Source organism: Hetaerina americana, unplaced genomic scaffold, assembly GCF_022747635.1.
Source record: "Hetaerina americana unplaced genomic scaffold, ioHetAmer1.1.p SCAF_7, whole genome shotgun sequence".
Lineage (NCBI taxonomy): Eukaryota > Metazoa > Arthropoda > Insecta > Odonata > Calopterygidae > Hetaerina > Hetaerina americana.
This window is the reverse complement of record NW_027287316.1, coordinates 51,822,722-51,840,415: the sequence shown is the minus strand read 5'-3', so window position 1 is coordinate 51,840,415 and position 17,694 is coordinate 51,822,722.

Here is a 17,694-nt window from a genome sequence, read left to right as displayed (position 1 = left end):
TGCGCGTAAAAGGTTTCATCGAGGTTATCTGCGAAGCCTTTTGCAACTAGCTGTCAAGACAACTAGAGCTTTTTGAGAACTTCTGCTTTGAGGAGAAAATTCAATTTCCCACACGCGGCTAGGACTTTAACGAGCTCAGCTACCTCACGGAGTGAAGGGGGAGCGGTCACAAGCAGGCCGTCGACAATTCTCTTCACGTAAGACACCGATAAAGAGGCAGAGGTAACCTGATGGAATATAAAAAAAGAAGTGCGGACTGGGAGGGGGAAAAGAATGTGGTCAAAGAAAGTTCGGACACTCTCAAAATAATCCAAGTCAGGCTGGAATTACCAGTAAGCAGTTTAAGTGTAGAGATCTGAAAGTTCTGAAATACGGAGTACTGATGCCTCTTGTCATGTTCGTTCAGATTGTGGTTACATGCGCCGATATTTCTAAAAACTTGCATCACGTTTCTCTTCCCAGTCGGTGTGCACGTGTTCTGTGAAATTACTGAATGACAAGATTTCATTTATAAAATCGAAAATATTTTAAAGTTACATCTACTACTAGAGATTACTCATTAGAGTTTTACGCATACATAATGTTTAGTAACGCTCGAATACGCAAGATACATCAATGGATCAATTACACATAAGTTGGATGAAAAAACATGGTAACTTATCATATATCTGATGCAGATCAACACTGATTTATTTGCATATACTACATTAAGGTGAGTTCAAAGTATAGTATGAACATTTCTTAGGATTCACGGTATTCACGGTATGTCCAGAGCCTTTCATCCTTACACTAATCTTCTACGATAGTCACACCATTATAACACGATATATTTGTAAGCTATGAATTCTACTTTTAACCAACCAATTTTTATATTGTTAGACGGGATGAATTTCCCTTAAATCCCCATTAATAGCTGTGCCAATCAATTAAATATTGTCAGGGCTAATCAGGGCAAACTAACACAATGCGCTATTCATTATAAAAAGAATAGGATTCCCTGCAAGGAACGATACATTTGAAGCAAGAGTAGAGAAACGATGAGAAACGAGTAGGGAGAAATGTAGAAAAGTGATTAGAGAAATACAATCAAGGTGGAAAACCAGATTCATACGTCTTAAAGGAAAGAAAAATAGATAACGCTAAAATTATTTTAAAACTTCGTGCTCCATGCATTACGACCACGAAGCGGAGCGGACGAAAATAGAGAAGTACTCCAATAAAAATTAAGAGGCGTTGAAAAGGGGATAAAAAAAATATCCTAAGAAATGATAAAGACGAAATTGTCTAAGCCCTAGTATTTTTACCACGCTAAAAACGCAAAATGAAATACATGCACGAGAAAACGAAGTTCAGCAACCATGTCCTAATATTTGATGCAACAATAGGTAAAAAGAATACGGTACTTCCTTTTTAGTAAATATATAGAAGTTTTTGCAGAATGAGAGGCAAGTGAAGAGAGAGTTACGCACCAGAAAAAAGACGCGGTGGTGGACGTAATCGAGTTTGAGCCGGGGTAAAACTCGATTACGAGGCTCAAAATTTTCCGCGAGCAGAGATAGAAAGATAAAAGGAGGTGTGAGAGTAGGAAGTGGCGAAAAACACAAGAGATGAAGTGCGAGAGGGGGAGGAACAGATTTAGAAGCGAGGGGGGAAAAACGGTCGCCAAGGGCTCCGGAGTGGGGTAAAGGTTTTAACGGGGAGTGGATGGAGCGAAAGGAAGAAAAGAGGGTTCGGAGGGGCGTTGACCCACCACCAAGAGTTTAATACAGTTTACAATATATTACGAAGTAAAAAAAAACTTCTCAATATATTTCCACTAATCAGACCCCTTTGTCTATATGTAGCGAGGTGGTGACCAACGTAAGAGGTGACGCTTTACTTTTTTCCCAAACCCAGGCTTTAGTTTTTCAAGAGTCCAATGAGATTTTCCTCTGCACCCTACAACCACTAAGGGTTACAATATGAATGTTGGGGGAAATTGTGACACTGTTGACTTAAAAAATAATAGAATACGAGTACTTTTTATCATATTTAAATATCTCTCATAATTTTCACTGTAGTCGCATTTTTTAGTATTGTTTTATTTTTCATAAAGAGATACACACGAGAGAAAAACATAAATCCATACTTGAAACGCTCTGTGGATTCAAATCCTCGGTATTTGGGCAAAATAGTATGTATATTATAAACAGGACTGCCTGCAAACAGACTATATATGTTTTATTTTTTGCATGGAATATATATATCGGCTTTTACATTCATTCTCGATGGAATATTCGACTCTCTCTCTTCATTGCAGCTACCTTCGAGCTACCATACGATGTGAAGTCCCTCTTCATTTGCTTGGAGAGCCAAGCTCTGGAACGTCTTCTTGATTACTTTCCCATCATCTTTCCTCCGAATATGCTTCAGAAGATGTCAAATAAGCTTTAAGCTTCTCTATGCCATTATTTTTAGGAGCGATCTATTTTCTTTTACTTCTACTAGACTTGATTTTCAAGTGAGAATTAAATATAAACACTCATTATTCTCCCACACAACCACGACAATGACCATTTCCTGCACCATGTTTTCCTGATTCTACGAAAAGAATGTAGCTTGCTCCCGATGGCACGGCTACTCTCCATTCCCGGATGTATACTTGAATTTCTCAGCCTATTTGCCAAGTGACCTCAAGACTCATGCCTTGAATAGCGTCATCTCGTCTCCCAGGCATTCCGCGTTCCCGGCTTTGATGCATGCTATGTGCATTGAGTACACGGTGACACACAAACAAGCAAACACGTGCATATGAACGCTGCTCGCAAAGGCATCATGACGTAGATGGTTATCGGATTCGCACTAATTTTGAGCGGGCTTTCTCCGAATTCCCGCATGGTCTTCAGAGGCCGATTCCTCTAAGGAGCTGGGCTAAAAAATCCTAAGCTACGGAGTCTAAACCATAAAGACGACGATGTCTTATCGATTCTTGAGCAATTGGAAGAATTTAGATGCGCGCGTCAACGCGTTACTCTGGCAGCTGCCTCTGTGGTAGCTGCCAAAGGGTGTGAGAACACGGTCAACTTTGAAGACAATTAATTATATATTAGTTTCAAATTAGTTCTAACCGTAGTACCTTATCTTTGTCCTTTTTGAAAGTGCAATTTTTGGGAGGAAAAGTGTTTTGGCGCTATCGCTAGCCCGTCTATTTCCCTGATCTCTCCTAATAAACCAGTGTTCAACTTCGATTCGTATTTTTTTAGTGTATTTGGCATTGCAAGCGGATGAGTAACTGTCTACGTGAAATATTAATGAAGAAACATTATACGTTTGAAGTCATCGTCAACAGCTTCCATCTCGTGTGATCTGACTTCACTGACATGCTCTCAAACGAGATCGATCAACTTCAATAATTTTTTTGATAGACGTAGCTTCTATCTCAGAACTACTCCTATATTCTATTAATAGCTACTGATTATCGGTAAAAAAAATTACCGATCTAGAGAGCACATGACGCTACTCGCAATTTTTTAGACTAATTAGTTTGAAAAAGCAAATTTTAATGAATCCAGATGCAATATATATGAAATGTTGTTTATTTTCTCTAATATTTTTGATCGAAGAAGTACGTATTTTCCAATCTTAAGGAACTTTACCTTCATTTCCGGACTAAATGAACATGCTTTATGTGAGGAGTACAATGATTGCGCATGTAACTCCCTACTTGTTATCATCAAGCTCAATACATATATTTTTCCGTGAGATCCGTAGATCCGTATCTTGTAAGAAATTTTCGTACGTAGAATGACTCACATCCCCAACAATTTTTCAACGGTCATGTGACGCTTTTATATGGGTGGTCTGAAAAGTTTCCGACTCAGAAAATTTCAGAAAAAATGTCTTGTAACTTTGTTAGGTCGGAAAGTTTTCAGACCACTCTCGTAGTCCGTTTATAGCTTTCACCCAAGGAGTTGCCGGGGCGATGGAGAGCAAGAAGAGGAATCGCTGTCACGGTTGGAAGGAGGAGAGCATGCGGGGAGTCGCGATCCGAGCAGGTCACGACTTCCAAAGGCGGATGGAACACCTCGCACAGTCTGTGTGTAGAAAAAAAGACAGACCCGGAGATCACGGTGTAGGTGTATGTGCGTGTGTGAAGCAATATGCACTCCGCCCACCTGTTCCTCCCCCGTGGGAAATTGCCTTCTGGCCTGCCATGTGCTAACACCACGAATGCCATGCGGCAAGAGGGATGCACACTCGCGCTGAGCGAATGATCTAAGGGATGAGATTTGCAAGCGACGGACCGAGCAAAACGTCTGAATCAAAGTTACCCTCCTCATTCTTCCTAACGAGACGGGAGGAGATGGAAATAGAAATTGCAGTCGGCCTTGAAGGTGAGAATTCATTATCTACCCAAACTGAGTGATATAAAACCCCAAGGAACTTTGAGAAAGGAAATCGTACATTAAATTTATAGGGCAAAAGCAATGACAAGTGGAACGAAATTGCCGATGATTTATCAAAAGCTACGCCGTCACCCATAATGCACTGGGCTATATCCAATTTTCCAAGCGCAGAGATCCAGGGAATGGAATGATTAACAGAAGCACCTAGGGAGAGATTATGCATTAATGGATTTGGAACCAACAGTAAGGATAGTCGAAGACGTTCAGAGCAACGTAGCACAAACAAAAAACGCTTTCTTTAAAAAAGTAATAAACTTCTCAACTAATAATAGAAATATACTCTCAGAAGTCAGAACAATTAATCGTTAAGTGCTTGCGGGTAGATATACGTATAGAATATTACCGAATTAAACTGTAGCAGGAATAGAGAAAATAATTATGAGGGCATTGAAAACGTGCTGCCATTAAATAATTCTCTAAAAGCCTAAATAAATGGTTGATCTGCAAATTTATCAATGAGCAAATAGATGTGCTAGTGGAGAAAGATTCACATGAATAATCAGGAATGGAACGGCAGCACTTTGGCCTTTTTTCAAAGCATGGCTGACTGTCGAATAACATTAATAGTGAAGAATTAGGGCAGAATTTTACAAAAGATGAACGGAAACTTTGCTTTGTTCCGGAATGAATATTCCCACTGAGCATAGAGGAATACTGATATCCAAATGTACAAAGCGAATGACAGAAAATCATTGAAACGTAAAAATAATGGAAAGTCTATCGAGACGAATTATGAGAATCGAGGGCAGAAAAACGTCAAAAAATCAGATAAGTCCAAACGAGCGACCGGATGAACAAAATACTAAACAAAAACTTTTTATGATTAGTCATTTAACTATATAATATATAGGGATTTCTTAGGAGCTTATCCTAGAATCATGACAACGATTTCACTCAGCAACAAGGTAAAGGTTGAAAACTGCTGTTACTCATGCCGCTCAGAAGGATCGAACCCGGGCCTTCTGAATGGAAGTCCCGAGCAAATAAACACTCTCTCACCATAATCATCCATCAAGCTTTCAACGGTGTTGACGACCCCCACCCTCCCACCAAAGGCTGAGCGCCTACCTCAGTGACCAGTAACATGGAGGCATAATATACTCCGTGCTAACGAGAAGACGAGTAACTCTAAAGCAGTGAAATGAAAAGTCCCGAGCACTGCGTTGAATCAAGAGAGTAAGAGATGGGAGAGGGCTCGAGGAGAAGGAATTCAGACTCGTCATCCAGGAAGTCCCTCTCTTATGGTCACGTCAAGGATGGAGAGCTGAATAAAACCCTCGCGTCGGCGCGTTGCTGCCCTCATTGTTCCCCTACCCCTCCCCTCCGCCCCCACGAACAATCATCTCGAGAGCCAAGGACGACGGCGGATGAACAAGTTTCACTCGATTGTCATCCGCGGATGGCGGTGACGACACAAGCGGCGAATACACAAGAGACGTAGGGAGGGAGAGAGAGAGAGGGAGAAATTATTCCCATCACGCGTTTAAGTTATATCGCTCAGAGATGGGGAGAAGGATATGAGAGTACATTTATGTACATTTTCAGGAAGGTTTAGAGTCGCAGGGCATTCTGACACTGCGACTGTGCGTAGGAAAATTTCATGCTCACCATATGATACCGTAAATAAAAGGCTGACACTTAGCCAAGAGTTTATTCACTTGACAATAACGAACTTGATGATGAAAATTAACGCAGTGCTTTTAAAGAATTACTGTAATCGCCACTGGTGATGTATATACTTCTAATTGAAAACATTGCACCTGAGGAATAATATCCAGTGCAAAGGGTATCGCTTCTCCTCATGGCTCTTAATCAAATGGATATCCGTGATTAAAGAGGAGACTCTAAAAGACCAATATAGAACGATATAAAATGTTGCAAATATCATCTGAGAGATTTTAACACTTGTCACCTTGCAGATGATTCTGAGTTGCTCATGAGAGATACCAACGAGCCGTTAAAACTTTGTTTTTTCATCTTTTTCACTAATGCTCAAAACGAAAAACAAAATTGGACATGTGGTGATCTAAATCCCGATTGATTATCACTAACGCTGTACATTTATTCGTCGCAAATAAATGAAAAAAGTTGCATGCGTCAAAATTGATTGGAATCACTAAGCGTCGTGGTAAATTGGTTGGTGCGGTGACTCATCGCTTACGGGCTTCCCACCCCGAGGGTTCCAATCTAGTCGGCGACAGAATTTTTCATTGATATCCCATTCCTACATGGTTACCAAGCGGAGGGCACTTCAGATAGAGCGAGCCGTCCATCGTATTGGACATTAAACTGTGGACCCCTTCCCGTCTTTCATTGAGGCTAATGCCGCCGCCGGGTTTCTATCCTCTCATCCCCCAGTCACCGGGAAGTCCTTCTCTATGAATAATAATTCTTTCGAAAAAATCACAGGGGGAATCGGTTAAATTTCAATGGAAAAATTAAACGAGAAAGGGCAACCAACCACGCGAACATCTATACATAGTCTCCGACCTTAAAAATTGTGCAGATCCCCCAAAGCTATTCCTAGGAAAGGAAGAGAGGGAGAAAATATGGGGTGAGACGGGAAGTGAACAGAGTCATAAATCGACATCCTTATCGCCGAACCAACAAAAGAGACCCGCAACCAAAAATTCAACTTCGCGGAGCTTAGAATAAATTAATCATTCCTCTCGACGTTCACAAACTTCAACACTCCCTCCACCCACAACTCTCCCATTTCTTGAGCGTTGGGCAAAAAAAAGGAACGGGAAACATATGCATATATAAACCAAAATTCCCTTTATCCAGCCACCAGTTACAAATAACTCTGTCAGCTGAATTCGATTTTTTTAAAGCTATCTCGGCACGATGTCGGTGGCCATCGATCTTCAGCCAGTCCCAAGCCCCCGAACAACAATTAGTCTCTTGCTCGCGAAAGTGAATCCACCCAACAAAGCAGTACCAATGGATCCCCCCCTTTACATTCCCCTATTCATTCCCTTAACTGTCCGGCCATCTGAGAGAGAGGTTGCGAATTATTCATAAGGAGCACAAAAGGAAAGGCATGAGGGTCGGTAATAAACGTGTGAGTGTAAAGGTTGTACGTATACATGTATAAATACAAATATATGTATATATCAATATAAATATAAATAAATAAATATACATATATATATATATATATATATATATATATATATATATATATATATACACACTTTCGTAGATTTCGAAAAAGCGTTTGATAGGGTGAATTGGGAAAAACTAATGAGTATTCTGCAGAAAATAGGAATAGATTGGAGGGAAAGGAGGCTAATCCGCAACCTGTACATGTCTCAGACTGCTCAGGTGCGGGTGAGAAACGGGGAGTCAGGATGGGCAGTGTTAGGAAGGGGTGTGAGGCAGGGTTGCCCATTATCACCGTTGCTGTTCAACCTGTATGCAGAGGAAATGATTAAAGAGGCATGGGAAGAACTCGAGGTAGGAATGAAAGTGGGTGGGGAATTCGTAAAATCAGTTAGGTTTGCTGATGACCAAGCTTTAGTATGTCAGTCAGCCAAGGGGCTGCAAGCATTGCTGAGTGAATTGGAAATTCAGTGCGACAGGTATGGGATGAGAATCAATATTAAGAAAACAAAGGTTATGCGATTTTCTAGAAAGAAAAAGGCCAAGCTTAACATTAAAATAGGAGGGCAAAAACTAGAGCAGGTAGAGCAGTTTACGTATCTCGGTAGTGTTTTGGACCAACACGGTCAAAGTAGTAGGGACGTAAGGAGAAGAATTGCGCTAGGCAAAGAGGCTTTTACAAGGAGGAGGGAGTTGATGACGGGGACTTTGAGTAAGGATGTTAAGAAAAGACTCGTAAAAACTTTGATATGGAGCGTAGCTATGTACGGTGCGGAAACGTGGTCATTGAAGCAGGAGGATAGACGTAGACTGGAGGCTTTTGAAATGTGGGTGTGGAGAAGAATGGAGAAGGTGAAATGGACAGAGAAGAAAACAAATGAGGAAGTACTTGGTATGGTGGGAGAAGAGAGGGGTTTGTTGGGAGAAATCCTGTGGAGGCAGGAAAAGTGGATGAAGGGGGTATTGACCGGCAGTGGGATGTTGAAGACTGTGATAGAGGGTAGAATGTTGGGCAAAAGAGGAAAGGGAAGGAACAGGATAGGGATGTTGGACGGGATGAAGGGAGGAAGAAAGTACTCAGAGATGAAGAGGGACCTGATATAGAGTAGGATGATGGATTTTGTGTTTTGTTAGGAGTAATAAAATATTTGTTTGGTAGTTGTGTCCATCCAAAAACCTACCTTAACCGGTAGATTACCTTAAAAAAAAATATATATATACACACACACACACACACGCACACACACACACACACATACACACACATATATGAGTATAGATTTTCGATTAGATAGATTTTTTATATGCGGGTCACATAACGAACTTTTTAAAATATTGGTTGTGGATGAAGTACTCTCACCAATACTCTTTATCATTTAATATATTGCCATGTAAATTTAATGCAAATTTCAACTGTTGATTGACAGCCGGCTTTCTTAGAGAAAACTAAGGACTGCAGGAGTGGCTGCATCAACTTTCTCTCAATATTATATCGATCACTTCCGCATTCTTCCTTCCTTTCAACCTTTGCTGGGCGATGTGTATCTTGGACTTGTCGGTCTCGCAAAATAAATGACACAAAAATAAGTCACATGACATCCTGTAGGACAAAGGAGTGAAATATTTTCTAACCAGTGAGCGTCATCATCACTTATGTACTCATTACAGATTAACGTTCACCTCCTCTTTAAATGTTCTTAGCAGTATGTCTAAATAAAAAATAAACAACTTAGCGATGGTTAAAATTGGAATATTTGCTTGCTTGGATAACTTTGTTCCAATTGCTTGATTCTATTGAATGGAGTTAAAACGTTTTTATTATTAGTGGAATCATTAATTACATCTTAATGATAAATCTGTGCTACTGTTACTCCAAAATAACGCGACGCAAATTTCAACCCGAAGGAGCCAAGTCCGAGAAAAAGGAGAAAGAGTAGCATCATAACATGAAAACTTAAAATGAATCATAACAGTTATTATTTCATACAAAGGAGGCATATACAGGATTCTTTACAATTTTTGCATCAAATTTCTACGGTTAGGTGTGTGCAAAATACAATGGCTGTGGACTATTGCCATCACTTACGTGCTATTATTACTCACACTGCTATCCGCACTGCAATATTCTATCGTTTACTGCGGCTGCCAACGGTACTATAAAATGGTTAGCGTTTGCCAAACGCTCCGGATCAATTATCATATAGATAACTTACAGGAAGCAGAAAACGGCTAATATGATCTTTCATGTGTAGTTGAATGTTAGAGCTAAAATTCAACAAAGATCAAAGATAATTAGAGCCATACATGTAGGTATTCCGCAGAAAAAATGAATCTGAAATTGTAATTGAACCAAGAGAGAACTTCTTGTTTTTCTAGGCATTCCACCATTTAAACATGTAGAGTAATTAATAGGAAATCGAGGTGGGAAAAAACGTAGGAAACGTAACGGGAACTACTATGGTGCTCTAGAGTATTTATTTAGTCCAATATCGAAGTTTAATTCGATTTTTTCTATTTTCCGGGCTGGTAGTTTTATATAATCATCAGTTTAATAGTACGCACGGATAACGTTGAATTGTACAACGAATATCATTATATAATCAAACAATATAATTAAAAAATCAAAATTCCAAATGGAATCACAACATCATGACCGAAACGGGATTCAATCCATGATCAATTGATTGCAAGGCTCATCCGATTAGGGCGACCAGTGCATTGTGTCATCTCTCTCCCTACAGCGGGGGACACCATCAGCCGTACCTTGTCCACAATGCATTTTTTTAAAACATATTTTTTCTCTAGGACTCTGTGAAAAAAGTACACTCGCTCCGTAATTTGCTCTTTGAAATGAATAAACAAACACAACCAATAAATAGAGCAGAAGTACAATTTATATTTAGGTTTGAGTTCAACGTCCTAAGGAGATGAAGAACACCGCCGCGTAAGGAACGCGGGCGACGTTTTATTGGAAGCACTCATCCGACGAAATCGGATTGATTGTTTCACAGCCCGCGACGGAAGAATATGCCAAATAATTTCCCGCGAAGTTCAATGTCCCCATTGGAGTGAGAATAAAAAAAACATTGAAGACAAATGCACAAGGGAGAAATTTTCTTGCGCTCGACTTCTCCATGGGACACGGTTTTGTCCCTCTCCCTCAGCTCTCTCCTCCCCACGCCATTGGAATGAATGAGACCGCCGACGACGAACAATTCGTCCAAACCTCCGCCCGCGAACTCGACGGACCCAGTGTCAGCAACCTCCCCCCCAATTGCATGCTTGGAAAAGAGTCGCAGTCAGGACCTTGGAGTGTAAGGACGCAGAACGAGTCGGCACTTTTGTGAAATAATAGGACCGGGGGCACAAAAGAGGGACTCCGTGCGTTTTGTGCGCGCGTGCAGAAAGTGTGCGAGTTTGGCTGTGCGTGGTTGTCAGTGTATTCATGTGAGTGCGTGCGTGTGTGTGTGTGTGCGCGCGCGCTGGTGGAGTGGAACGAGTCGAGCGGATGACAACCACGTCATTTGCATCTGAACAAATATCTCTCTCTCTCTCTCTCTCTCTTTCCCTGACTCCCTCAGGCCCCACTCCCGCTTTGCGATCCCAGGGACTTCCCTCTTAAGTCTCGAGAGAGATGGAGAGAGAGTGAGAGAGTGCGAGGGAGTCGTTATCGGCGAACAAGTGGCGTGGAGTACATGGGACGGTTGTCATTGGAGACATAAAGGAAGGGAGGGGGGGAGAGAATGGCTGTGTTGGCGGTGAGGGAATGTAATATGGAATGAATTAATACGCATGAGAGGGGCGTGGGGGAGATGTGGTCAGGAGATTGCGAACTGCTGCTCTGGTTAAGTGGCTTTTAACTTTTACACCGCCGCTTTGGTTCTTCACATAATTTCTCCCACCCCGTAAAATCAAATCGTTGAATTAAGCTAATTTCTTCATCACGGTGGGCGTGAAAACGGTCGTAAAATATATTAGCCCAATGGGTGGAACGGAATAGGAAATTGTACATTATAATATTACATGGCTGGATGTTATTCTATGGATGGAACCAAGCCACCACTGCATTCCTAAACTCTGACTAAACGCGACTCAAAATATTCTTAAACCCCATAAAAAGAATAAAATAACTCGTTTTTAGGCTCTGCATTCTAACTCCCTTTGTTCCATCCAAAATGCACATTTCTTTTCTCCGTAGGCATCATCGATCTCTCAAAATTCTCTCTGCGTATGTCCGAATTCCATTTTCTCTCGGCATCCCCTACATTACCTTGTCCGACCTTCCCGGAAATCTCCAAAAAACCTTCTTTCTCTCCCTATTGTATCGAAATCGGAACGTTTAGGCGATGGTAATTCCACAAAAATCAAGCGGTTTCGCTACAACGGGAGTGGGCGATTCATGACCATTACCTAAAACAACTTTTATTCCACATCAATGAAAATTTAATTCCATAACAGATGCTATTATCACACGTCATGAATTTAAAGATAAATATTCATTATAAAGCTTCGAAGAACTTAAAATAACTCAGCAACTGTAAAATTGCCAATCAATATAATTTTTCATGCAAAGAAACAGGTAGATTGGTGTCTTTTTAAATGTGGTTGTGAAGAAGGACGGAGAAGGTGAAATGGACCGAAAGGAAAACAAATGAAAATGTGCTATGTATGGTGGTCGAAGAGAGGGGTTTATTGGGAGAAGTCCTAAGGAGGTGGGAAAAATGGATGAAGGGGGTATTGACCGACAGTGGGACGTTGAAGACTGTAATAGAGGGGAGAATGTAAGGCAAACGAGGAAAGGAACAGGATAGCGATGTTGAACGGGATGAAGGGAGGAAGAAAGTACTCAGAGTTGAAGAGGGACTTGATGTAGAGTAGATTGCTGGATTGTGTTTTGTCAGGAGTAAGAAACTATTTATTTCGTAGTTGTGTCCATCCAAAACCTACCTTAACCGGTAGATTACTTTAAAAAACATGTATATATATATATATATATATATATATATATATATATATATATATATATATATATAATACATATGCATATACGGCCTTCCCATCTTCTCCCTCTCTCAGCAGGGGTCGTAAGATTCGGCCCTCCCACTAGGCTTTAGCCCAAGTCTCCAACAACCTATTAGCAATTGAAATGTGGATAAATCAGTAACACATGCAACGGCCGACCAAGTCGTGATGGAAGATTTTCGCAGAAAATAAACTATTCATGACCCTCCGCCTCGAAGGAGTTCGACGGACGAATCAGTACAGGTGGGCGTGACCTGAATCGAAGTTCGAATATAATGCCTCTCACATAATGATAGCTCTCTCCGATATGAAGGACATGCTTTCCCTGTGAAAAAATCGCGGGAGGGGTGGAGAGAATTAGTGCGGCGACTGGCAAATTTGAGTCTTTCCCAAGTATGAGGCTTTAGTTCGATTCCATGAAGGGGCATTACATTCTGCATGCTATCCATTTGGTTTTATTTATGTAGTATTTATAAGAACGAGCCATGCTTTAAGTATGGCAACTGAGAGATTGGACGTAAAATCGCGGACATGTAGAGTATCGGGTAAGGAAAACGCGGATGTTAATTTATCCTTTGCCAAGCAACAATAGGTACTACTACGTATATAAATACTTTTGAACTCACTACTTCACTGCAACAATTTCAGAGCGTAAAAATCATTCGCCTTGACTGGGACTCGAACCCAGATCCCTCAATATCCGGTCGAGTGCTTTAGCCACTTAAGCTACCGAGGCGTCCTCTTAAACTCTGAAATTTTGGGGCTTTTAAAGGAACTAGATGTTATGACGAAATACCGTACATACAATGTCACATGTATTCGTAGTCGTGCGCGAGGCGCCACTGTCCACGAGGTTAAAGCCAACTTTAAACACGTATGGTGTTTTCCCTTTGACAAATTCCAAAGATCTTTGTCTTTGGAATTCGTCGTCTTTGGAATTTGTCACTACTTCACGTATTGCGTACTGATTAGGTAGTCCCTATTCACAACTAACATGCGATTTCACTCATAAACCGAGATAACTACGCCAAATCTAGATACTCGAACAAAGTTACAATAACTCGTACTGTTCACCTCACGCTTAAAAACATCAGATTTATCCGCATTTGTCAGCTTGAAGGAATCAAGTCGAAACCGAAGGAAAATATTACTTTTTCAATCGTTCCCAAATCTATATTGTTCAATAATTATAGTTTTTGTTTCAGAGGAATTCGAATGTGTTACCAGGTGTATGAAACTTTCAAAAGTGTTTCTTCTGGATTACGCCTATTAAAACGGATGCTACCTTAATGAGACAATATTGGTAACGTTATCTTGCAAGGACAGTTTAGGGTTTTCTGGCGAAAGTTTGCCCGGAGGAGGGGGCAGGGGTCTGCGTTATCGAAATATTTGACTATCCGAAAGAGCATGCCGCTAATCTCCCGCCTGAATCTCCACCACGCTTCCCTCGACGCGAATGAGTGATGCCCACCTAGGGATTACTTCGGAGAAGACTCCCGTGTTTACGCGGCGATTAAGGGTTTCATGATGCGATGGGGCAGTATCACAGTGTTTGAATTGCCCGACTTAAGAGAAGATGGCGGTAAGCTCCGTGATTCGCCTTTAAGTATGACTCCTGGAGCTTGCTCTTTGGGTCAATTAGTCTTACGTGGCTGAGGAGAGAAGCCTTTCCAGACGTGGCGATGTTATAACCGAGTTTGCAAATAAAATTCCGCTTAATTTTTTCGTGAAATCCAGCACGTGTGAAGCTTCCCCAATGTTACTCCAAACTTCGTACGCTAGTTTATTGATTATCTATCCTAAACTGGTCTCACGTATCTCATTTCCCCAGCCATCCCTCCATCATTCGCCTGTTTCAGGTTAAACTACATGACATGATTGTTATGAATATGAAGTAGGTTATTTTATACCTAACAGCAACTGCAAGAATGGGCAACATTATGAATCCATGAGTGAATTTCAGTGACAAGGTGAGTATCAAACGGGAAAATCGCGGGGAGATGATGCATTCTCCAACTTTAAAGCAAGTAGGGGTGATCAAGTTAGGCGATCCAGCACAAACTCCTTACCTCAAAATATTATGTAACAAATAATACCACAAATCAGCATGATATCGAAGTTCATTAAGTATTCATAAATTTCATCACCCGTAAGTATGTTACCGTATTGATTAAAATTGCCCAACGAATGTGATTTAAGTAATTAAAGTCATACGAGAGTAGGCAACTGACAGAGAAAGGCATATGAACCATCAGAAATATGTAGGTATTCCGGCAGTAGATAGGATTTCAGGAAGGGATGATGGATGGAGAGAAGCCTACCGTATGCATTAGCTTAATCAAAGCGAAGAGGTCAAGGGGTCACCGTCCCACCAAGAGCTTAAAATATGTCAACGACCCACCCAATAGTCAAAGAACTTAATTCGAAGTGATTTCCACAGTGCACTCGGACAGGATCCACACGCTACTAAAATCAGTCAGCATTAATAACAGTAGAAACCCGACAATGTAAATTATTGTTATGACCTTCATATATTGAGGACATCAAAGAGTTCAAAAAACATCCTAACCGTGGAAGAATGAAAGAAGAACCCAGTTCTAATGCTAGATATACATGCAAATTAAGATCTCTCGATAGGTAGGATATTTCCAATATTTGTTCACTTGATTGCGCCCATTTTTTACCTCCACAATCTCATTCTTTGAGCTCCAATATCTATGTTTAATTATACATTTTTCCTCCTAGGAACATGGACACTTTGGCAGTTTCCGTCTAATGTCGCTACAGCATGACGATACTAATGGAACAGATAAAATAAAACGGTTGGCACTATACATGTATTTCGATTGAACCAGTAGAATATAAATGGAGCTAACATCAAAAGGCAAACTTATTTTAAACGTTCAAAATGTTACTCAGTGCATCGTTTTGAATTGATATCTGGCTTCTGCGTTCTCAAGCAAACATGCACAACAGCGACTCATCCGATCCAACGGAAAGATGAATTCGAAAAGGTTACCCATCCGCGGAGCATAGTGGTGTATGAAAGTGGAAAGTGAATTTTCCGCCAGTACCGGAAGGAAAAAAACTAGGAATGCATAGCAGTCACCCAGCTACTTTGAAATTTTTTTACTCGCCACAGGGGGGAAGTATTAAGGGCAGAGTATCTTTTTGATGTTCACGAATGGAACAAAATGCTACGCGGAAGATTCTTGGAGGCGTGGAAATAAAGGGGATGAAAAAAATACGCGAAGGGGCCGCCATTAAATCACGCCCTCGTTCATCGATTCTTGCCCTGAGGTAGGAGGATGGGGGTCGGGAAGGAGGGCATAACGAAGCGGGGAAATATGCTAATTTCCGGAAGGATCTTGATTACACAGAACGCGCGATCTTGGGTGAAGGGAGTGGAGACAAGGGGGAGCCCCCCATGGTATGCGGGCGGAATGAAATGAGGGCCGGGGATGGCCCGGATGGGTGCATTATAACATTAAAGCCTAGCGGCGTCCTGCTAATGAAAATTTAACGAGACTAGGCACGGTAGAGACGGTAGAAACAGATCGAGACGATAGAAACAAATCACTTGGCGGAAAGTAAGTATACGTAATTATAGAAAAAAAATTGATGAGATCCGACGACAAGCATTAAGAAACCGTTGCCACTGCGAGGACAGTTCGAAAATTGAGATGGCGTAATTATTAGAGGAAAAGCTTCTAGCGCCCCGATGATTAACGATTCTCATAAGGAGACAGGGCAAACATATTTCTCTGAAATGCTGTTTGACGGCTCGCCCAATCACTCTTCACATAGGGAATTTTGATGAAATTGGTTTCACTAAGAGGATACAGCTAGGTTTGCATCCACTGTCTCAATAGAGCCATCAGCATTTTCAATGGTGGCTGTAATATCACGATTAGAAAATGAGCGTAATGAAAAGCTTGGACCGAAACAAACATATGTTGAAACGTGCTCGCTCCATTTTCGTCTAATTTCTCATCTTATCATAACGCTAAATTTGATTTCAGACAGCAGATATTTGAGAAGGTTTTCTAATTTCGTCAGACAACGGTTAAACACAAAAAGAGTGGTTTGATATATCCGTCACAAATGGAGGATGTTTTGATGATTACCGAGAGCCTCTGATGTCACACGTGGTGAAACAAGGAAACTATGCACAACTCATTAGGTCACCATGTGTGCTTTCCCAGCAGAATCAAAACATACGCTAATCTCTGTTTCAGGTGCACTTCCCTATCAACTCTGTATGAATCTCGGGTCGGTAATGATCATGAGACGCATTCATTATAGTTTTCGCGTACTTAAACGTCCTCCATATTTGACTGTTAATATAACATTTGTATAGTACCATTCCCACGGAAAGATTTCAGTCTTACGAATAATTAAATAATACATTATTGGATTGCCACCCATTTTACAAAGCAATAGTCATATTCGTTAAGAATTAACGCGCTATACTGAACAACAGTTTATGTAGGCATCGTGCGAGAAGAACTATCTGAGGACTTGAATATAAAAGTCACTTTACAAGTCCTCTGAAAAGCCTCAGAAGTAATATACAGGCATGCCTTTCAAATTCGTATGCAGTGTAATGCAGGCAAGTTCCCCCATTTATTTCCATCAAAAGACTCCGAACGTGAAAATTACAAGGATCTGTAAACCGACTTGTAGCTATGAGATACGGGCTACTGATCTCTGGGAATGTAAAAGGAGAGGGGTTAGAAATAGCGCGCGGCCTCTTGGGAACACCAGCCTTCAAGGGGCCGCGCGGCTCGAAAGTATCTAGATGCTGCACTGCACCAAACAAATGTATTGCGTACTACTTAAGCCACCACCTTCATCACAAAATCTATTTGAAATACTCACTTTTTAAGGAAATATTTTACTGGTGTGAGGTTTTCGGTGTTAAATAGAGTTACTATCCACCAATACTTACGTCCAGATTCAATAAATTCAAACTTCAAAACAGAATTAGGAAAGTCAATTATCAGTCGATTTCGCGATTCGATAAGTACGTCAAAACCAATATCTCATGCAAAATGCAACAAAATTTAATTGGAGAAATTAAAGTTCAATTTTGTGTTTAAAACTTGATCATTTTCATAAG